A 22,806-nucleotide genomic window follows, 5' to 3' on the forward strand; every position below is an offset into this window, starting at 1 on the left:
ATCGATGCTGTATTACCAGTTGTGTGAGCGGTACTTGAAAAATCAGTCCACAACATTGACATGAAACCCCTGTCTCCAACGCCACTTCTGCTGTGTGCACCATGAACACCTCTGCCAAGCTGCCCCCGGCCCGTACGGCTCGTGTGAGAACCATCACCGCTGCTGTGTGCTGGGAATGCCTCAAGCAACCGATTTACCAGAGTTGCTTGTTTATTAGCCAATATTAGGTCAAGGTTCTCCTGTGGCATGATGTTTTGTAATTTGCCTTTATAGCGTGGATCCAGGATGCTGGCCAACCAGTAGTCGTCATCGTTCATCATTTTGGCTATGCGGGAGTCCCTTTTTAGGATCCGCAAGGCATAATCTGACATGTGGGCCAATGTTCCCGGTGTCAATGATGCACTGCGAGTGCTGGGTGGAGGAGCACTTTCTGGCAAATCCACATCCCTCCAGTCACGCACAAACCCTGTACCAGACCTTGCCACGCCCATTTTCACTTGCCCCACGAGATGCATCCTCCTCCCCTAAGTAATCATCCCCATCATCATCCTCCTCCTCCTCTTCTTCCTCCAACTCGTCCAGGAGAGGTCCCTGAGCAGACAATGGCTGAATGTCATCAAGGATTCCCTCCACCTCTTCCTCCTCGTCAACATTGGCTGCAGACGCCTGCTCCTTAAGGTGCGTCAAAGTTTGCATGAGCAGACGCATAAGTGGGATGCTCATGCTTAGGATGGCGTCGTCTGGGCTTACCAGCCGTGTGCATTCCTCAAAACACTGAAGGACTTTACAGAGGTCTTTCAGCTTCGACCACTGCACACCTGTCAACTCCATGTCTGCTCTCAAAGTGCCTGGCCGTGTATCCTCCCACAAATGCATTATGGCCTGCCTCTGCTCGCACAGCCGCTCCACCATGTGCAGGGTGGAGTTCCACCTTGTTGCAATGTCGATAATGAGGCGGTGGTTGGGAAGGTGGAGCAATCGCTGCAGCTTCTGCATAAGAACGGAGTGTACAGGCGACCGGCGGATGTGCGCGCACAGTCTTCGCACCTTATGGAGCAGAGCTGTTAACTCCGGATAATTTTTGAGGAAGCACTGCACCACCAGGTTCAAGGTGTGAGCCAAGTAAGGTATGTGGCTGAGTTTTGAAAGGGCTATGGCTGCCACAAAATTACGGCCATTATCACTAACTACCTTGCCTGCCTCAAGATGTACACTGCCCAGCCATGACTCAGTTTGTCGCTTCAAGTACTCGGCCAGCACCTCGGCGGTGTGTCTGTCGCCCAAACACATCATCTGCAACACAGCCTGCTGACGCTTTCCACTAGCTGCTCGATAGGGGGACACCTCGTGTGCAACAGTGGCAGCTGCAGATGGAGTGCTCGTACGACTGCGCTCTGTGGACGAGCTTTCGCTTCTGGAGGAGGAGGAGGAGGAGGAGGGTGGAACGCCTACAGCCAACTGTTTCCTATACCGTGGGCTAGGCAGCACTGTCCCACCACCGCTGTCCCCTGTGGACCCTGCATCCACCACATTAACCCAGTGCGCAGTGATGGACACGTAACGGCCCTGGCCATGCCGACTGGACCATGCATCAGTTGTGAGGTGCACCTTTCCATTCACTGACTGCTTGAGTGCATGGACAATGCGGTCTTTCACATGATGGTGGATGGCTTTGCGAGAGAAGAAGTGGCGACTGGGTAGGTCATAGCGTGGTACTGCATAGGCCATGAGTTCGCAGAAAGCTGCGCTTTCCACCAACCGATAGGGCATCATCTCAAACGAGATTAGTTTGGCAATGTGGGCGTTCAAACCCAGTGTACGCGGATGAGAGACTGAGTACTTTCTTGACCTACTCATAGTGTCTGGGAGGATGAGCTGGACTTGAGAGCTGCATATGGTGGAAGTAGCGGTGGACAGGGCGGACTGAGAGAGGGTTGATGATGGTGATGGAGTTGGTGTTCTTTCTGATGGCCTAGATTCAGTATTTCGTTGATATAACAGTGGGATTCTCTGACTGCTGTGGCCTTGCAACGACACCTCAACATTTGCTGCTGTGCTAACCGGTGGGCTTACAGTGGGGGAAACAATGTAGCGTTGCTGACTACCTTCTTTGTGATCAGTTGCACATGTGGCACTTGAGGTTTGGTGTTGTGTCCACGCTTGCAAGTGCATGCTGGTTAAATGTCTAAGCATGCAACTGGTATTCAAATTTTTCAGATTTTTCCCTCGGCTAAAGGTCTTTGCGCACTTCTTACAGATAACCTTGGCCTGATCATGAGGATTTTGTTCAAAAAAGTGCCACACTGCACTCTTCCTACTTTGGCAGACATTTTGCGGCCTAGCACGCTGTGATGTTTTGACCCTCTGGACAAGCTGTCCAGCAACTCTTTTGATTTTTGGAACCTGTCTTTGGAGTGCTCCGGGCCTGCCAGATAACAGCTGTTGCGATGTTGATGTCTGCTGTGGATGCTCCTCATCTGAGCTATTGGAAGCAGCACCCTCTTCCCCCAATGGATGCCAATCTGGGTCAACAACTGGGTCATCCATCACCTCCTCTTCAATGTCATGTGAACCTTCCTCTGTGTCACCGTGTATGGTGGTATAGTGTGCGGGAAGGGGCACCCGAGTCTCATCAGGGTCAGAATCTGGCTCTGTACACTGCGAGGACAATGTAGTGCTCTGAGTGAATGTACCAGCAGAATCATCTATCAGCGGCTGTGCATCAGTGCACTCCATGTCAGATTCATCTTGGCCTGGGTAATTCACCATTTCACTTGATAATCCAGGCATGGTATGTGAAAACAGCTCCATGGAGTAATCAGTAGTATGGCCTGCGTCATCCTTCAATCTTGGTTGTGGTGATTGACACAAGGAAAGGTGTGGTTCATGAACATGAGCCTCCAATGACGACTCAGTGCTTTTACTTTTTACAACTTCAGAAGAGGAGGTGATAGAGCTGGAGGCTGAGTCAGCAATGTAAGACAAAACTTTTTCCTGATGCTCTGGCGTTAAAAGCGGTTTGCCAACTCCTAGAAAACTAAGCCTTCGAAGCCTTATGGAGCCAGACGATGATGCAGGCTCAACACCTCCTGCATTCGGTCCTATTTTGCTTTTGCCACTACCATCAGATCCACCACCAACACCATCATTACCAGCTGCCAACCCTCGCCCAATTCCACGGCCTCTTCCACCAGCCTTCCTCATTTTTGGTAGAAATGTAGACAAAATCCAACAAACTATATAGTAATGTAAAACAAGGTACAAGGTGTCTATAGGACAGGGGAGATTTAGATTTTCTGCACACACTAGTGGACACTGGACACTTTTGGATTGTGTGAGGCCCACTGAATATCAGAGCGCTCTGTCACAGGCTCGATGGCACAGGTGTGAAAAAAGTGACTACAGGATAAGGGAGATTTTGAATTTCTGTGAGATTTTGAATTTCTGCAGACACTTGTGGACACTGGACACTTGGATTGTGTGAGGCCCACTGAATATCACAGCGCTATGTCACAGGCTCGATGGCACAGGTGTGAAAAAAGTGACTACAGGATAAGGGAGATTTAGATTTTCTGCAGACACTTGTGGACACTGGACACTTGGATTGTGTGAGGCCCACTGAATATCACAGCGCTATGTCACAGGCTCGATGCAGCAGGTGTGAAAAAAGTGACCACAGGATAAGGGAGATTTTGAATTTCTGCAGACACTTGTGGACACTGGACACTTGGATTGTGTGAGACCCACTGAATATCACAGTGCTATGTCACAGGCTCGATGGCACAGGTGTGAAAAAAGTGACTACAGGATAAGGGAGATTTTGAATTTCTGCAGACACTTGTGGACACTGGACACTAGGATTGTGTGAGGCCCACTGAATATCACAGCGCTATGTCACAGGCTCGATGGCACAGGTGTGAAAAAAGTGACTACAGGATAAGGGAGATTTTGAATTTCTGTGAGATTTTGAATTTCTGCACACACTAGTGGACACTGGACACTTTTGGATTGTGTGAGGCCCACTGAATATCAGAGCGCTCTGTCACAGGCTCGATGGCACAGGTGTGAAAAAAGTGACTACAGGATAAGGGAGATTTTGAATTTCTGTGAGATTTTGAATTTCTGCAGACACTTGTAGACACTGGACACTTGGATTGTGTGAGGCCCACTGAATATCACAGCGCTATGTCACAGGCTCGATGGCACAGTTGTGAAAAAAGTGACTACAGGATAAGGGAGATTTAGATTTTCTGCAGACACTTGTGGACACTGGACACTTGGATTGTGTGAGGCCCACTGAATATCACAGCGCTATGTCACAGGCTCGATGCAGCAGGTGTGAAAAAAGTGACCACAGGATAAGGGAGATTTTGAATTTCTGCAGACACTTGTGGACACTGGACACTTGGATTGTGTGAGACCCACTGAATATCACAGTGCTATGTCACAGGCTCGATGGCACAGGTGTGAAAAAAGTGACTACAGGATAAGGGAGATTTTGAATTTCTGCAGACACTTGTGGACACTGGACACTAGGATTGTGTGAGGCCCACTGAATATCACAGCGCTATGTCACAGGCTCGATGGCACAGGTGTGAAAAAAGTGACTACAGGATAAGGGAGATTTTGAATTTCTGTGAGATTTTGAATTTCTGCAGACACTTGTGGACACTGGACACTTGGATTGTGTGAGGCCCACTGAATATCACAGTGCTATGTCACAGGCTCGATGGCACAGGTGTGAAAAAAGTGACTACAGGATAAGGGAGATTTTGAATTTCTGTGAGATTTTGAATTTCTGCAGACACTTGTGGACACTGGACACTTGGATTGTGTGAGGCCCACTGAATATCACAGTGCTATGTCACAGGCTCGATGGCACAGGTGTGAAAAAAGTGACTACAGGATAAGGGAGATTTTGAATTTCTGCAGACACTTGTGGACACTGGACACTTGGATTGTGTGAGGCCCACTGAATATCACAGCGCTATGTCACAGGCTCGATGGCACAGGTGTGAAAAAAGTGACTACAGGATAAGGGAGATTTTGAATTTCTGCAGACACTTGTGGACACTGGACACTTTTGGATTGTGTGAGGCCCACTGAATATCAGAGCGCTATGTCACAGGCTCGATGGCACAGGTGTGAAAAAAGTGAATTGTAGAATTGGGCAGAATAGGAATCTCCCTAGAGTGTAGGTCTGTAAGAACGGAACAAGTCCTCCACAGTGACACACAGATAGCTTCACTGTGGCTGTGATAACAGCCGTTACACGGTACTGTGTGAGGAGCGTACACCGCTGTATGGTGTGAATAAATGCACGCTCAGTACCTTAGCAGGACACAAAAAAAATTGGGATTGCTTTTAAAAACGCAGTTTGCAGAGCAGTGGGGAAACAGCAATGCAGCTGTCAGGAAGCCTTAGAAGGCAGCCTAACAACCAACACCGCTGATCCACCACAATATAGCTGTCAGAGACACAGCACTGAACTTGCTCACTGAGCCAGTGCGCATGCCCCGAGTAAAGCGAACAGTGCTCAAAGCTACCTGTGGAGCGTGCAGCAACCGAATAGATGTGTACTTCAGAGCTGCAGGGCCTGAAGCACGTGACTGCTAGAGGCGTGGCCTAAACTCCACAGAGCTAGGAGCTGCAAGACAATTCCTAGCAGAGTAACTGCGAGACAAAGTTACCAAGGGGCATAGACAGTGAGAATAGTCAGGATGTAGCCAATGAGTCACACACAGAGATAGCTGTAGGGTACCAAAGGGGGCGAGCAGAGAGTAGTCAGGTCACATGCAATGAGTCATACACAGATAGTTGCAAGGTACAAGAGGGGCGAGCAGAGAGTAGTCAGGTCACATGCAATGAGTCATACACAGATAATAACGCAGTACAAAATCAACAGGCAAACTCACAACGGGAAACAGAATCGGGTCAGAACCATATAAACAAGCTATAGCAACAAACAGGCACACGAGGGTCAGCACACTAGTCCAATGGCAAAAGTATAACTGGCAGGGATTGAAGCTACCCAGGGGTTTATGAAGCTCTCCCAGAACCAGAAAGAGGCCACAATCATTAACCCCAAGTGTGCAGGTCAAAACCTGCACAGAGCTCCAGACATTAACCCCCGGTGTGCAGCTCAAAAACCCGCACTGGGATCATGACAGTACTCCCCTCTCAACGGGGGGGCCTCCGGACCCCCAGGCTTCCCCGGGTACTTGGCATGGAACGCCTGAACCAGGCGATCTGCATGTACCAAGCGAGCAGGGACCCATGAGCGCTCTTCTGGTCCATATCCCTTCCAGTGGACCAGGTACTGCAAAGAGCGGCGCATCCGCCGAGAGTCCACAATATGTCCGACCTCATACTCCAATTGACCCTCCACCAGCACTGGAGGAACAACAGTCTCAGAGTTCTCTTTGACAGATCCTGCTGGTTTCAACAGAGACTTATGGAACACATTAGATATTTTTAAGGAGGCGGGGAGACGCAACTTATATGCCACAGGGTTGACTATCTCCATAATCTCGTACGGACCAATGAACTTTGGTCCCAACTTAACTGATGGTACCTTTAAGTTGATGTTACGCGTGGAGAGCCAAACCTTCTCTCCCTCCTGAAACATGTCTCCCGAGGCTCTCTTTTTGTCCGCAAAATATTTGTATCTCCCCTGGGCTCGAGAGATATTACGCTGGACCTCAGCCAAGAGGTCTTTTAACCGTTGAACGGACCCCTCTGCTCCTGGACAACCGGAATCCACCCGAGAAAACTCCCCAAAATGCGGATTAAAGCCATAGTTAATCAGGAATGGGGACATGTTGGTGGACTGACTCACCCGGTTGTTAAAAGCGAATTCAGCCAACGGTAAAGCATCACACCAATCCTCCTGTCTGGCGGAGGTCAGACACCTGAGAATTTGCTCCAGGGATTGATTGGTGCGTTCTGTCTGACCATTACTCTCCGGGTGATATGCCGACGAGAAGGAGAGTGAGATGCCCAATTTCATACAGAACGCCCTCCAAAATTTGGCCACAAACTGCACACCTCTGTCAGACACAACATTCAGGGGTACCCCATGCAATCGGACCACATGCTGCACAAACAATCTTGACAACGTTTCTGCTGAAGGTAATGCTGCCAAGGGAATGAAATGGGCCTGTTTAGAAAACCTATCCACCACCACCCAGATCACGGTATTGCCCCTGGAAGGTGGAAGGCCGGTAATAAAATCCATGGAAAGATGAGTCCATGGGCTATCAGGAACCGGTAAAGGTATGAGTTCCCCAGCCGGTCGGTTATGCGAGCTTTTGGAACGGGCACATATGCCACAAGCAGAAACAAATTCCTTGACATCGGACCTTAACGAAGGCCACCAAAAACCCCTGGCTACTGCCTCTCTAGTGGCCGTGATACCTGGATGAGCACTCAGCCTAGAATCATGAAACTCCTGCAGAAGTCTAGGCCGCAATGAATCTGGAACAAACAGTTTATCGCTTGTCCTGGTTGCCGGAGCTAGGGCCTGAGCCCTTAGGATTTCTTGTTCCAACTCAGTTGAGACCCCCGCCACTACCACCCCTGGGGGAAGAATGGAGGACGGCGGCTCAGGGGGAGACACTGGATCAAAACTTCTGGACAGGGCATCCGCTTTAACATTTTTGGACCCCGGTCAAAAAGTAATTGAGAACTGAAATCGTGAAAAAAAAAGTGACCAATGGGCCTGTCTAGGAGTAAGCCTCTTAGCAGATTCAAGGTATGCCAAATTATTGTGATCCGTGACAACCGTGATAGGGTGAGCCGCCCCTTCCAAAAAGTGCCTCCATTCCTCAAACGCCAGCTTGACCGCAAGAAGTTCTCTATTGCCTACATCATAGTTTTTCTCAGCTGAAGAGAACTTCTTGGAGAAGAAGGCACAGGGTTTGAGATTGGTAAGGGTGGCCGGACCCTGGGACAGCACAGCCCCCACCCCCACTTCAGAAGCATCCACCTCCACAATGAATGGTTTGGACGGGTCAGGTTGCACCAACACGGGGGCAGACATAAAACATTTCTTAATCGCTGAGAAGGATTCCTTAGCGAGTACAGACCAATTTTTTACATCAGCTCCCTTCTGGGTAAGATCCGTGAGTGGTTTCACCACTTGTGAGAAACCTTTAATGAATCTCCGGTAATAGTTAGCAAATCCTAAGAAGCGCTGGAGCCCCTTGAGATCTCGAGGCTGAACCCAGTCAGCGATCGCCAGCACCTTCTTAGGATCCATACGAAACCCCTCACAGGACACAATCAACCCCAAAAAAGACAGCTCCTGTACAAAAAATGAACATTTTTCCAATTTGGCGAACAATTGGTTCTCCCTGAGTCTCTGGAGAACTGTCTTTAGATGTTGCAAGTGAGACTGACTGTCCGGGGAATACACCAAAATATCATCCAAATAAATAATAACAAAATGGCCTATCAGATCAGAAAACACAACATTGATGAAATTTTGGAAAATAGCGGGTGCATTAGTTAACCCAAATGGCATTACCAGGTTCTCAAAGAGTCCTTCTGATGTGAGGAATGCCGTTTTCCACTCGTCCCCTTCCCGAACCCTTATCAGATTGTAGGCCCCCCGCAGATCTAACTTGGAGAACCATTGGGCCCCAGCTAACTGGTTACATAAGTCTGGGATGAGGGGAAGCGGGTAAGAGTTCCTAACCGTTATCTTGTTCAGTTCCCGAAAGTCGAGGCACGGCCGCAAACCACCATCTTTTTTCTTCACAAAGAAGAACCCTGCTGCCACAGGTGACACAGAAGGCCTGATATGCCCTTTGCGGAGACTCTCAGTTATGTACTCCTTCATGGCTTGGCACTCAGGCCCAGACAAATTGAACAATCGAGCCTTAGGTAACTTGGCTCTGGGTACTAAATCAATGGCACAATCATAGGGTCTATGTGGTGGCAGCGCCTCAGCCTCACTTTCGGAAAAAACCTCTTCGAAATCTTTCAGATCGACAGACGACACAGACACGGATTTAACAGCGTTAACAAGATGTCCCCGGTTACCACATTTATTATTGCATCCCCATTGAGTGATTTCCCCTGTAACCCAATCAATGGTAGGATTATGGCGTTGAAGCCAAGGCATCCCCAGTACCAGTCCTGCAGGCAAGTTATCTAGCACCAGACAACTTAGTTTCTCCACATGAGTGGAACCCACTTTTAGAGAAAAATGTTCAGACCTGCAACAGATACCGTCTTGGTTAAGAGGAGATGAGTCAATTGCCACAAGTTTAACAGGATCATGAAGCCTGACTGTCCCTATCTTATTAAGAGTCATAACCTTGGTATCAATCAGGTTCACAGCCGAACCGCAGTCAATAAAAGCTGTAGTCTGAACAGGACCATAACCAAGTTCCAGTTCCACCTGCAGCACCATTTTTGCACATGAGAAAAATTGTACCTGAAGGTCTGGGTAGCCTCCTCGATTACTACCCAGACCTAGTCGTTTCCCGCCATCTTGGAGGATGACGGACAGGAGGGGCAGTCCTTCTTCCAATGTCCAGATTTCCCACAATAGAAGCACAACTGCTTTTCCCGGCGGCGTCTTCTTTCTTTTCCCTCACAGGTGACAGTGCTCACCTCCATAGCCATAGGAAGAGACTGGGTCTCATCTCCACTGAAGAATAAGGGCGATTCCCGTTGCATAATGCCTCTAGCCCGCAGCCTGCGATCCATGCGAACCGCTTGGACCATGGCATCCTCCAGGGAGTCAGGCGGAGGATGGAGTGCCAAAGCATCCTTCAGACGTTCACACAGGCCTCTGTGGAACAGCCCCCGAAGGGCGGCATCACTCCAGGAAATCTCCGCTGCCTAACGTCTGAATTCAGTACAGAACCATTCGGCCGAGTGCTCCCCCTGACAGACACTCATCACTTTGTCCTCAGCCAACCGCACTCTATCAGGCTCATCATAAATAAGCCCTAAGGCTTCAAAAAATGCACCCACAGACATTCTCTCAGGGGCAGAAGAGGAAAGCGAAAATGCCCAGACTTGTGGGGACCCCCTAAGCAGGGACATCACCACCCCCACCCTCTGTTTCTCATCCCCAGAGGAGCGGGGTCTCAAAGAAAAAAAAAGCTTACAGCCCTCCTTAAATGCCCTGAAGTCATCCTTGTTACCAGAAAATATATCTGGCAATTTAACCGGGGATTCAGGTGGGACTAAAATGACATCTCTATTCCCCACCTGCTGGAAGCCTGCGGAAAGTACCCCCTGAACTGAGTCCTCAACCCGCCGTTGGGACTGGGCCAGAGATTGGTGTTCCAAACTAAGCTTCTGCAGTGACTGAGTCAAGCTTTTCACCTGCTCAGATAAAGCACACATTGGGTCCATGCTGCAGAAGTGAGGAGAGAGAAAGAAAAAAAAAAAATTGTAGGCCAGTTATAATGTCAGAGACACCGCACTGAACTTGCTCACTGAGCCAGTGCGCGTGCCCCGAGTAAAGCGAACAGTGCTCAAAGCTACCTGTGGAGCGTGCAGCAACCGAATAGATGCGTACTTCAGAGCTGCAGTTTAGGCCACGTGACTGCTAGAGGCGTGGCCTAAACTCCACAGAGCTAGGAGCTGCAAGACAATTCCTAGCAGAGTAACTGCGAGACAAAGTTACCCAGGGGCATAGACAGTGAGAATAGTCAGGACGTAGCCAATGAGTCACACACAGAGATAGCTGTAGGGTACCAAAGGGGGCGAGCAGAGAGTAGTCAGGTCACATGCAATGAGTCATACACAGATAATAACGCAGTACAAAATCAACAGGCAAACTCACAACGGGAAACAGAATCGGGTCAGAACCATATAAACAAGCTATAGCAACAAACAGGCACACGGGGGTCAGCACACTAGGCCAATGGCAAAAGTATAACTGGCAGGGATTGAAGCTACCCAGGGGTTTATGAAGCTCTCCCAGAACCAGAAAGAGGCCACAATCATTAACCCCAAGTGTGCAGGTCAAAACCTGCACAGAGCTCCAGACATTAACCCCCCGGTGTGAAGCTCAAAAACCCGCACTGGGATCATGACAATAGCCTCCCCTTGCACTGCACACACAGTGACTGGTGTGTTGTACAGGCAAAATCGCTAGCAGCAGAAGCAGTTTTTTTTTCTTCTTCCCTGCCTAACGCTCTCCCTACAGAATCAGCAACCTCTCCCTATGCTGAGATCGGCAGAAGTAAGATGGCGGTCGGCGTGCACGCCCTTTTATAACCCCTGTGACGCCCACCAAAGCAAGCCAATCACTTGCATGCCCTTCTGAAAGATGGTGGCGACCCTTGCCTATGTCATCACGTTGCCCACAGTGTCCGTGGATCCTGATTGGCTGAAAAAGAGCGCTAAACAAACTTTTGAAACGCGACTTTGGCGCGTAAGTCGCCGACCTCGTGGCCGACCTCATCCTAGGGTCGGGTTTCGTTTCATGAAACCCGACTTTGCCAAAAGTCGGCGACTTTTGAAATTGTTCGACCCGTTTCGCTCAACTCTAATCACTACTTCCCTTCCGAGCCCCGACGTGTGCCCAAACAGTAGTTTTCTCCCACATATGGGGTATCAGGGTACTCAGGACAAATTGGACAACAACTTTTGGGGTCCATTTTCTCCTGGTACCCTTGGGAAAATAAAAAACTCAAAGTGGCTTCAAATGTGATGTGGTCCGTAAAAATAAAATGCTGTTGTAAAAATGAGAAATCGCTGGTCAACTTTTAACCCTTATAACTTCCTAACAAAAAAAAATTTTGGTTCCAAAATTGTGCTGATGTAATGTAAACATGTGGGAAATGTTACTTATTAAGTTGTTTGTGTGCCGTATCTCTGTGATTTAAGGGCATAAAAACTCAAAGTTGAAAAATTGCGAAATTTTCAAAATTTTCGCCAAATTTCCGTTTTTTTCACAAATAAACGTAAGTTTTATGAATGAAATTTTACCACTAACATGAAGTACAATATGTCACGAGAAAACAATGTCAGAATCACCGGGATCCATGGAAGTGTTTCAGAGTTATTACCTCATAAAGGGACAGTGGTCAGAATTGTAAAAATTGGCCCGGTCATGAACGTGCACCACCCTTGGGGGTGAAGGGGTTAAAAAATTGCAAAAACAAAAATGGGCCGATGTAAAAGTTTGGGCCATCCTCTTTTCAGTTTCAGCTTTTTTACAGATGGTGTTATGTTTGCATCAAGAATTTGTTGAAATTTCATTGAATCTATTCTTTCTTCTACCTGTAAAATGTTCCCAGTTCCATTGGCTGCAACACAAGCCCATAGCATGATTGATCCACCCCCACACTTAATGGTTAGTGAGAGGCTCTTTTTCGGAAATTCTGTGCCCTTTTTTCTCCACACATACCTTTGATCATTGTGGCCAAAGAGTTCTATTTTAACCTCATCGGTCCACAGGACTTGTTTCCAAAATGCATCAGGCTTGTTTAGATGTTCTGTTGCATACTTCTTACTCTGAATTTTATGGTGAGGACGCAGGAGAGGTTTTCTTCTGATGACTCTTCCATGAAGGCCATATTTGTGCAGGTGTCTCTGAACAGTAGAACAATGTAACTAAACTCCAGAATCTGATAAATCATTCTCAAGATCTTTTGCAGGCAAGTGGGTGTTCTAATTTGTCTCTCTAGCAATCATAAAGCAGCTCTCACTGAGATTTTGCTTGGTCTTCAAGACCTTATTTTGACCTCCTTTGTTCCTGTTAACTGTCATTTCTTGATTACATTTTGAACTGAGGAAAGGGCAACTTATAGCCTTCTACTTTGTGTTTCTCCACCATTGTCATTTTCAGAGTGCTAGACAGCTGCTTAGAAGAACTCATGGCTGCTGTTTTATGGCACAAGGTTTGAGGAAGCTGAGTTTTTTTAAAGCTGGGAAATTCGTATCATCTGGCCTTTCCTAACAATTATAGTGAACAAGCCATAACTCTAACAGGCCAATTAAGGTTTGAAAAGTTGGTCAAAGTTATCTGAGGAAACAAACTTCCAAGCGTGCCCAAACTTTTACGTCTGCCCATTCCCTTCTTGAAATTTTTAAAATGAAAAAAAATGACAATTTTTTTTCCTAAAATACAAAGTAAATATGTCATCTTTATCTATAAGCATTTTAGAGATAATTCCATCTTCAACTTGCTTAGCTGTTCACAATAACAGCAATTTTGACCAGGGTGCCCAAACTTTTACATGTAAGTGTCCATATAATACAAATACTGAGATAGTTTAACCATAGCATTCTCCTCATTGAGACGTCTGTGTTGCACGTAAGTGTTCTATCTGTGCTTTGATGGTAAAAAGCGGGAATGACAATAAATGCAATAGGGTCTTATCCAGGTAAAAATGGGAAGATTGTGTGTAATAGAGCTCACCTGAATGAGTTGTGTAACCACAATCACTGAAAAACTCACGGCTGCTGCAGATTCACGGCTTTAAAACCATCAGAGAATGGAGTGAATGGGTTAAATCTGTGCTGTCTGTAAATAGAGGATGGACAAGGAAAAAGAAATCCAGGAATGTGGTTTATTTGTCTATGTGTTTCAAAGTTTCACACTTTTTCACCAGGACACTGTGGTTGGTTCTGATGAAGAAGTGTGGAACTTCAAAACGCATAGACCAATAAACCACATTCCTGGATTTCTTTTTTCTTGTCCATACTCTATTTACCAGATCATGGATTTAACCCATTCACTCCATTCTCTGATGCTATTTGTGTTTGTCACATATACAACAAGCACTGTTGTGAGTTCATTTTCCCCTTCGTCACTGAGGTCTGGTGAACTCCCTATTCTGGTGAAGGAAGGTAACGAGCCTGATTATCAGGCACCTGAACCTGATGAGGATGACTGGCTGAGTGGAGTCACGGACTGGATATAAGGCTGCCGACGCCCTTCTGCCCTGCGGGTGATTTCTCTGTGGACTTCTAGGACACCAGTCTGATTCCTGCTCCTCTAAGCTAAGTTTTTCTGCTTTGCCTGTTTGCATTAGTGTTTTGTTTTTGTTTTCCTTGCTTTTCTGGATTCTGCCATTCCCTACTGGGTTGAGCTGAATCTCCTTTTGCCTGTAGCTCTGTCTTCAGAATTTTCCTGAGTACTGACATAGCTTTTTTGAAGCCTAGCGTCTTCAGGGCCTTTTTCACTGTCAGTCTGTTGGCTCTTATTTTCATAGGGTTTTTCACGGATTGCAGACAGCAGCCTTCCTGTCCTTTTCTATTTAGCTAGATTGGGCCCCGTCTTTGCTCAGTCTATCTTTCTGCCTGTGTTAGTGTTTTCATCTTGCTTCACTGTCATTATATGTTGGGGGCTGCCTATTGCTTTGGGGTCTGCTCTGGGGAAGTTTAGTTTTCCCCTTTCTTTCTTTAGGCCTAGCTATTTCTCCGGCTGTGATCGAGGGGTCTAGGGCATCGTAGGAACCCCCCACGGCTACTGCTAGTTGTGTTGATAGGTTCAGGGGTCTGCAATCCGATAGCTGCCAACTTCTCTGGTTTTCTGGACTTAGCTAGCATTTCTGTTTTTGCCTCCTACGGTTACTCAATCATAACAGAATCACCCGCCATACCGCAGATCCTAGGGTACTCAATAGCAGGAAAGAATTGTGTTTAAAAAAAAAAAAAAATTGTGTGCGTATATTCTTTCCTCTATATCTCAGAGGCCGTAGGGGGAATTTTTTTTTTTCTCTCAATGGAGATAAAGCAATTGTCTGATCGTGTGGAGCAGCTCGCTGCGGAAGTGCGGGGAATTTCCGCCTACCTTGCTCGTTCGCATGCTGTTGAACCAAAGATCCCTACACCTGATGTATTTTTTGGGGATCGATCTAAATTTTTGAGTTAAAGCCTAACTCGTCAGCAGGTTAAAATTGTCATCTCTTTGCTGCGTGGCGATCCCCAGGATTGGGCGTTTTCTTTGAAACCAGATGATCCTATTCTGACTAATGTGAACGCATTCTTTCAAGCTTTGGGGTTGCTGTATGACGAACCTAATGCTATTGATCAGGCTGAAAAGACCCTGTTGGCATTGAACCAGGGTCGAGATTCTGCAGAGTTGTACTGTCAAAAGTTCCGAAAGTGGGCGGTCCTTACTACCTGGAATGATAATGCTTTGGCTGCTCTCTTTCGGAAGGGTTTGTCAGAAGCCGTAAAAGATACTATGGTGGGATTTCCTGTTCCCTCTGGTCTGGACGATTCTATGTCATTAGCCATTCAGGTTGATCGGCGTTTACGTGAATGCAGGATTGCACGAGAGGTGTTGCCACCGGTTGAACAGACGTCTGAACCTATGCAATGTGATAGAGTTTTGCCTAAGGCGCAACGTCAGGAGTTCAGAAGGCGCAATAAGCTGTGTTTTTTCTGTGGAGATGCCTCGCATATTATTTCTGCTGGTCCTAAACGAGAGAAACGCTTTGCACACACGTTTTCTGTTGGTGGTGTTCAACCTAAGTTTCTTCTGGCAATTACTCTGATCTGCTCCCTGTCCACATTTTCTGCCAAGGCTTTTGTGGATTCGGAAGCAGCGCTAAACCTAATGGACTTGGATTTTGCTAAACGTTGTGGATTTCCGATGACACCTCTGCAGACGCCTATCCCTTTGAGGGGGATTGATGCTACTCCTTTGGCTAAAAATAAACTTCAGTTTTGGACCCAGGTGGTCATGCGGGTCGCCCCAGACCATCAAGAAAATTGCAGATTTTTGGTGTTGCATGGTCTGCATGATGCCGTTGTTCTGGGGTTTCCCTGGTTGCAAATTCATAATCCAGTTTTGGATTGGAAATCTGTGTCTGTGGTGAGTTGGGGTTGTCGGTGTACCTTTAGTGAGGCTCCGGTTTTTTCCACCTCTCCTCAGTCGCATGATGTTCCTGACTATTTGGCGGACTTCTATGATGTATTTAGTGAGAATGAGTCTGTGTCCTTGCCTCCTCATAGGAGTTATGACTGTGCAATTGAACTAAGCCCGGGGTGTAAATTTCCCAAGGGTCGGCTCTTCAATTTATCTGTACCCGAGCACGAGGCTATGCGGTCCTATATTAAGGAGGCGTTGGAGAAGGGTCATATTAGACCATCCTCTTCACCCTTAGGTGCTGGGTTTTTTTTTTGTGGCCAAAAAGGATGGTTCTTTAAGGCCTTGTATTGATTATCGTGCGCTCAATAAAATTACTATTAAATATCAGTATCCGTTACCCCTGATTTCGGATCTATTCTCTAGAGTTAGAGGTGCTTGCTGGTTTACCAAGCTTGACCTCAGGGGGGCGTATAATCTTATCCGCATTAAGCAGGGGGATGAATGGAAGACGGCGTTTAATACTCCGGAGGGACATTTTGAGTACCTGGTGATGCCTTTTGGGCTCACTAATGCCCCTTCTGTCTTCCAGTGCTTCATGAACGATATTTTCCGAGACTTTGTCGATAAATTTTTGATTATCTATCTGGATGATATTTTGATCTTCTCCATGGATTGGGATTCTCATGTGGAACATATTCGGACTGTGTTCCGGATCTTGAGGGAGAATTCCCTGTATGTCAAAGGATCGAAATGCCTTTTTGGAGTACAGAGGATTTCATTTTTGGGATTTATTTTGTCTCCGTCAACTATTGAAATGGACCCAGCCAAGGTACAGGCCATTTATGATTGGGTTCAGCCCACTTCTTTGAAGGCCCTCCAGAAGTTTTTGGGTTTTGCTAATTTTTATCGGAAATTTATAGCAAAATTTTCTAGTATTGCCAAGCCATTGACTGATCTGACTAAGAAGGGTGCTGATGTGTTGAATTGGTCTCCGGAGGCTGTTGCTTCCTTTCAGGAGCTGAAGCGAAGATTTACCTCCGCCCCGGTTTTGCGGCAACCTGATGTCTCACTCCCGTTCCAGATAGAGGTGGATGCTTCTGAGATTGGTACAGGAGCTGTTTTGTCCCAAAAGGATCCTGTAACAGCTAAAATGAATCCCTGTGCTTTCTTTTCCCGAAAGTTCTCTCCATCTGAACGTAACTATGATGTGGGGAATCGGGAACTGTTGGCCATGAAATGGGCATTTGAGGAGTGGAGACATTGGTTGGAGGGAGCTAAACATCAAGTTGTGGTCCTCACTGACCACAAGAATTTGATTTATCTAGAGTCGGCTAAACGCTTGAACCCTAGACAAGCTAGGTGGGCCTTGTTTTTTACACGTTTTGATTTTGTGGTCTCTTTTCTTCCTGGAACTAAGAATGTCAAGGCAGACGCCCTCTCTAGGAGTTTCTTTGCTGATTCTCCTGTGGTGACCAAGCCTGCTACCATCTTAGGCAAAGGGGTAGTTCTTTCTGCCATCTCGCCCGATTTGAGACTTGCTCTGCAAGAGTTCCAGGAGGACAAACCTGAGCGTTGTCCCAGTGGAAAGTTGTATGTTCCTGACCAGTGGAAGAAGAGAGTGATGTCTGAAGTTCATTGCTCTGCATTGGCTGGTCATCCAGGTATTTTTGGTACTAGAGATCTGGTGAGTCGCTCTTTTTGGTGGCCCACCTTGTCTCATGATGTCAGGAATTTTGTGCAGCCCTGTGGGACTTGCTCCCGGTCTAAATCTTGTTCTCGTTCTAGTGGGTTGTTGATGCCTTTTCCTGTCCCCAGGGGGCCATGGACCCATATTTCAATGGATTTCATCTCTGATATGCCGGTCTCTCAAAGAATGACTGTTATTTGGGTGATTTGTGATAGGTTCTCTAAGATGGCTCATCTTGTACCACTTCCTAAGTTGCCATCTTCCTCTGAGTTGGTGCCCCTGTTTTTGCAACAGGTGGTTCGCTTACACGGGATTCCTGAGAACATTGTATCTGACAGAGGAGTTCAGTTTGTGTCTAGATTTTGGAGGACTTTCTGTTCCAGCTGGGAATTCAGTTGTCCTTCTCCTCTGCTTTTCACCCTCAGACCAATGGGCAGACAGAGAGAACAAACCAGACCTTGGAGTCGTATTTGAGATGTTTTATTTCCGCTGATCAGGATGATTGGGTTTCATTTTTGCCCTTGGCCTAATTTGCTTTAAATAATAGAGCTAGTTCTGCCACTTTGATGTCACCTTTTTTTTGTAACTTTGGGTTTCATCCTCGATTTTCTTCAGGGCAGGTGGAGCCTTCTGCCTGCCCAGGTGTTGACACTGTGGTGGAGAGAATGCACCAGATCTGGGACCAAGTGGTGGATAAGTTATCTCTCTCCCAGGAAAAGGCCCAGCGGTTTTCCAATCGACATAGGACCATTGGTCCCCAGTTTAAGATTGGTGATATGGTGTGGTTATCATCAAAAAATATTGCTATGAAGGTGGCTTCTCCTAAGTTTAAGCCTAAATTTATTGGACCTTACAAGATTTTGGAGATTATTAACCCGGTCTCTTTCCGTTTGGCTCTTCCTGTCACATTTAAAATCCATAATGTGTTCCATAAGTCCTTGTTGAAGAGGTTTGTTGAACCAGTTGTTCCTGGGGTGGCACCTCCGGACCCTGTATTGGTTGAAGGTAACATGGAATATGAGGTAGAGAAAATACTGGATTCCCGTCTGGCTAGACGGAGACTCCAGTATTTGGTTAAGTGGAAGGGTTATGGTCAGGAGGATAATTCCTGGGTCTCTGCCTCTGATATTCATGCCAAAAGATTGGTGCGTGCCTTTCATCGAGCTCACCCTGATCGCCCTGGTGGCGTGGTTGAGGGTTCGGTGACCCCTCCTCAAGGGGGAGGTACTGTTGTGAGTTCATTTTCCCCTTCGTCACTGAGGTCTGGTGAACTCCCTATTCTGGTGAAGGAAGGTAATGAGCCTGATTATCAGGCACCTGAACCTGATGAGGATGACTGGCTGAGTGGAGTCACGGACTGGATATAAGGCTGCCGACGCCCTTCTGCCCTGCGGGTGATTTCTCTGTGGACTTCTAGGACACCAGTCTGATTCCTGCTCCTCTAAGCTAAGTTTTTCTGCTTTGCCTGTTTGCATTAGTGTTTTGTTTTTGTTTTCCTTGCTTTTCCGGATTCTGCCATTCCCTGCTGGGGTGAGCTGAATCTCCTTTTGCCTGTAGCTCTGTCTTCAGAATTTTCCTGAGTACTGACATAGCTTTTTTGAAGCCTAGCGTCTTCAGGGCCTTTTTCACTGTCAGTCTGTTGGCTCTTATTTTCATAGGGTTTTTCACGGATTGCAGACAGCAGCCTTCCTGTCCTTTTCTATTTAGCTAGATTGGGCCCCATCTTTGCTCAGTCTATCTTTCTGCCTGTGTTAGTGTTTTCATCTTGCTTCACCGTCATTATATGTTGAGGGCTGCCTATTGCTTTGGGGTCTGCTCTGGGGCAGTTTAGTTTTCCCCTTTCTTTCTTTAGGCCTAGCTATTTCTCCGGCTGTGATCGAGGGGTCTAGGGCATCGTAGGAACCCCCCACGGCTACTGCTAGTTGTGTTGATAGGTTCAGGGGTCTGCAATCCGATAGCTGCCAACTTCTCTGGTTTTCTGGACTTAGCTAGCATTTCTGTTTTTGCCTCCTACGGTGACTCAATCATAACAAAGCACCCTTTCTAATCTACAGTGCTATGCACATGTCTGATTTCTCCGGCAGCATGGGTGAAAAGATCTACAAGCAAAGAAATTCTTCTTGGAACAAACAGGTGATTTGGATAGCCCAAACAATCTATTTATCTTGGAAGTTTTTTTATTTGTACAATAATTTCCATTTTGATCGGACCTTGTACAAACAGCTATCTGGCACTGCTATGGGTGCACGCTGTGCCCCCTCCTATGCCAACTTCTTATTGGGGTGGTGGGAGGTGGCACACGTGTACCCTTTAGACCTTTACACACATCATCTATTTAAGTGTTGTAGGTATGTTGACGATTTCCTCTTCTTTTGGACTAGCCCTTCCAAATTGTGTTATGAGTTCATTTCCACCTTGAACTCTAATTCTTGTAATATAGTCCTTACTTCTACAATTGTTACCAGTTTAAACTTTCTGGATGTACAGCTTACTGTTCAAGGGTTACTAAATCCCTTTTTCATAAGGCCATCTCCACAAAGAGCCTACTTCATTTCACTTGTTTTCACCCTTCACATCTTATAAAAGGTATAATCTTTGATCAATTTATGAGGGTCAAGTGTAACTGTAGTGATGAATCTGATTTTGACTTACAGGCTGAAGAACTCACTCAGCATTTTAGGACCAGAAGATATCCTAAGCAAGTTATTAGTGAAGATCTCCATCATGTCCATTAACAGAATAGGGTCTATTTACCTATTTACTACATGCTGACCTAGGATGAAACTATGTGACAATTCTACGCGACTCATTATATCTTTTAATAATCAATGTCAAGAACTTCACAAGTTGCTCAATATAAATTTTACGTGCGGAACTGAAATTGAGGAACATAGTCTCCTCAAACGCTATCAAAAACTCTTGATGGATAGAAGAGCCAGGAACTTGAAAGACAATCTCACCAGAAATAATTTCATACTCCTACCCACTAGCCTAAATAGAGGTATGGCTCTTAAGTACTCACATGCATGAGGCAGTTTTTGGTCTGTCCCTTTATGCCCCTTATGTACACTTTCATCAATCCCAGAGGTCAACATGAATATAAACTTTGTAAATATATCAACTGTCAGTCTAAAAATGTTATTTACGTCATCATTACCTATCCTTGTACTATGGTGTTTGTTGGCCAAACCACTCAGGAATTATGTTAGAGGCTACAAAAGCATTTCTCCAACATCACACTAGCTGAAAAACATGACAAACAGGGCAAGATGTTGCAGCATAAGTGCCAAATTGGAGGTACTAGGGATGTTGGTTCGGATACCATCCCTACAAGTATCAGAGATGGGGATATTGCACCAGCATTATTACACACTGAGTCTTGTTGGATCAATAAACTTGACCGTGTTTCCACTTTGTGTATAACCTCCAGTTCACAGGGTTTTACAAACAATAGATTTCCCTCATTGGCTCTGTCAGCGCTGATATAAGCCGGCAAAGTGTAGTATGATTGGCACTCCTGCCATCTCGCTTTCTGATATTTACATTTATGCCGTTGTCCATGTATACAGGTCATTATTAACTATTATTGTTTTTACCACTTCCTTATTAGTGTGGTTCTGTTTCCCTGTCTATGTATATATTTTCCTTTATTTCATGTGCTCCAGGATGTAGTGTACACAGTGGTGCGACCCTATATCACTTCATCCTATTCTTCTTCTTTGGCCGCATATACTGTATGCTCCAGCATGGAACGTACAACATCCGGCTACAACGACTTCCGGGTGCGTCGTTTCCTTTTTGGCGGTATGCAATACGTATTCCAATGCGGCCATTTCTATTTGCTCCTGGCGGTGTGCGTACACCACCGCATGTCCACATGGACCCAGGTGCCCTCCAGCTTTGGCTTTACAGATAATCATGCCTATCCCTATATATACAGATGTGGCCAAAAGTATTGACACCCTTGCAATTCTGTCAGATGATACTCAGTTTCTTCCTGAAAATGATTGCAAACGCAAATTCTTTGTTATTATTATCTTCATTTAATTTGTCTTAAATGAAAAAACACAAAAAGAATTGTCCTAAAACCAAATTGGATATAATTCCACACCAAACATAAAAAAGAGGGTGGACAAAAGTATTGGCACTGTTCGAAAAATCATGTGATGCTTCTCTAATTTGTGTAATTAACAGCACCTGTAACTTACCTGTGGCACCTAACAGGTGTTGGCAATAACTAAATCATACTTGCTGCCAGTTGACATGGATTAAAGTTGAGTCAACCTCTGTCCTGTGTCCTTGTGTGTACCACATTGAGCATGGAGAAAAAAAAGAAGACCAAAGAACTGTCTGAGGACTTGAGAAACCAAATTGTGAGGAAGCATGAGCAATCTCAAGGCTACAAGTCCATCTCCAAAAACCTGAATGTTCCTGTGTCTACCGTGCACAGTGTCATCAAGAAGTTTAAAGCCCATGGCACTGTGGCTAACCTCCCTAGATGTGGATGGAAAAGAAAAATTGACAAGAGATTTCAACGCAAGATTGTGCGGATGTTGGATAAAGAACCTCGGCTAACATCCAAACAAGTTCAAGCTGCCCTGCAGTCCGAGGGTACAACAGTGTCAACCCGTACTATCCGTCGACATCTGAATGAAAAGGGACTGTATGGTAGGAGACCCAGGAAGACCCCACTTCTTACCCCGAGACATAAAAAAGCCAGGCTGGAGTTTGCCAAAACTTACCTGAAAAAGCCTAAAACGTTTTGGAAGAATGTTTTCTGGTCAGATGAGACAAAAGTAGAGCTTTTTGGGCAAAGGCATCAACATAGTTTACAGGAGAAAAAAAGAGGCATTCAAAGAAAAAAACACGGTCCCTACCGTCAAACATGGCGGAGGTTCCCTGATGTTTTGGGGTTGCTTTGCTGCCTCTGGCACTGGACTGCTTGACCGTGTGCATGGCATTATGAAGTATGAAGACTACCAATAAATTTTGCAGCATAATGTAGGGCCCAATGTGAGAAAGCTGGGTCTCCCTCAGAGGTCATGGGTCTTCCAGCAGGACAATGACCCAAAACACACTTCAAAAAGCACTAGAAAATGGTTTGAGAGAAAGCACTGGAGACTTCTAAGGTGGCCAGCAATGAGTCCAGACCTGAATCCCATAGAACACCTGTGGAGAGATCTAAAAATGGCAGTTTGGAGAAGGCACCCTTCTAATATCAGGGACCTGGAGCAGTTTGCCAAAGAAGAATGGTCTAAAATTCCAGCAAAGCATTGTAAGAAACTCATTGATGGTTACCGGAAGCGGTTGGTCGGAGTTATTT

The sequence above is a fragment of the Dendrobates tinctorius genome, unplaced genomic scaffold, assembly GCF_039654945.1.
Source record: "Dendrobates tinctorius isolate UK_male_01 unplaced genomic scaffold, ASM3965494v1 ptg000147l, whole genome shotgun sequence".
Taxonomy (NCBI): domain Eukaryota; kingdom Metazoa; phylum Chordata; class Amphibia; order Anura; family Dendrobatidae; genus Dendrobates; species Dendrobates tinctorius.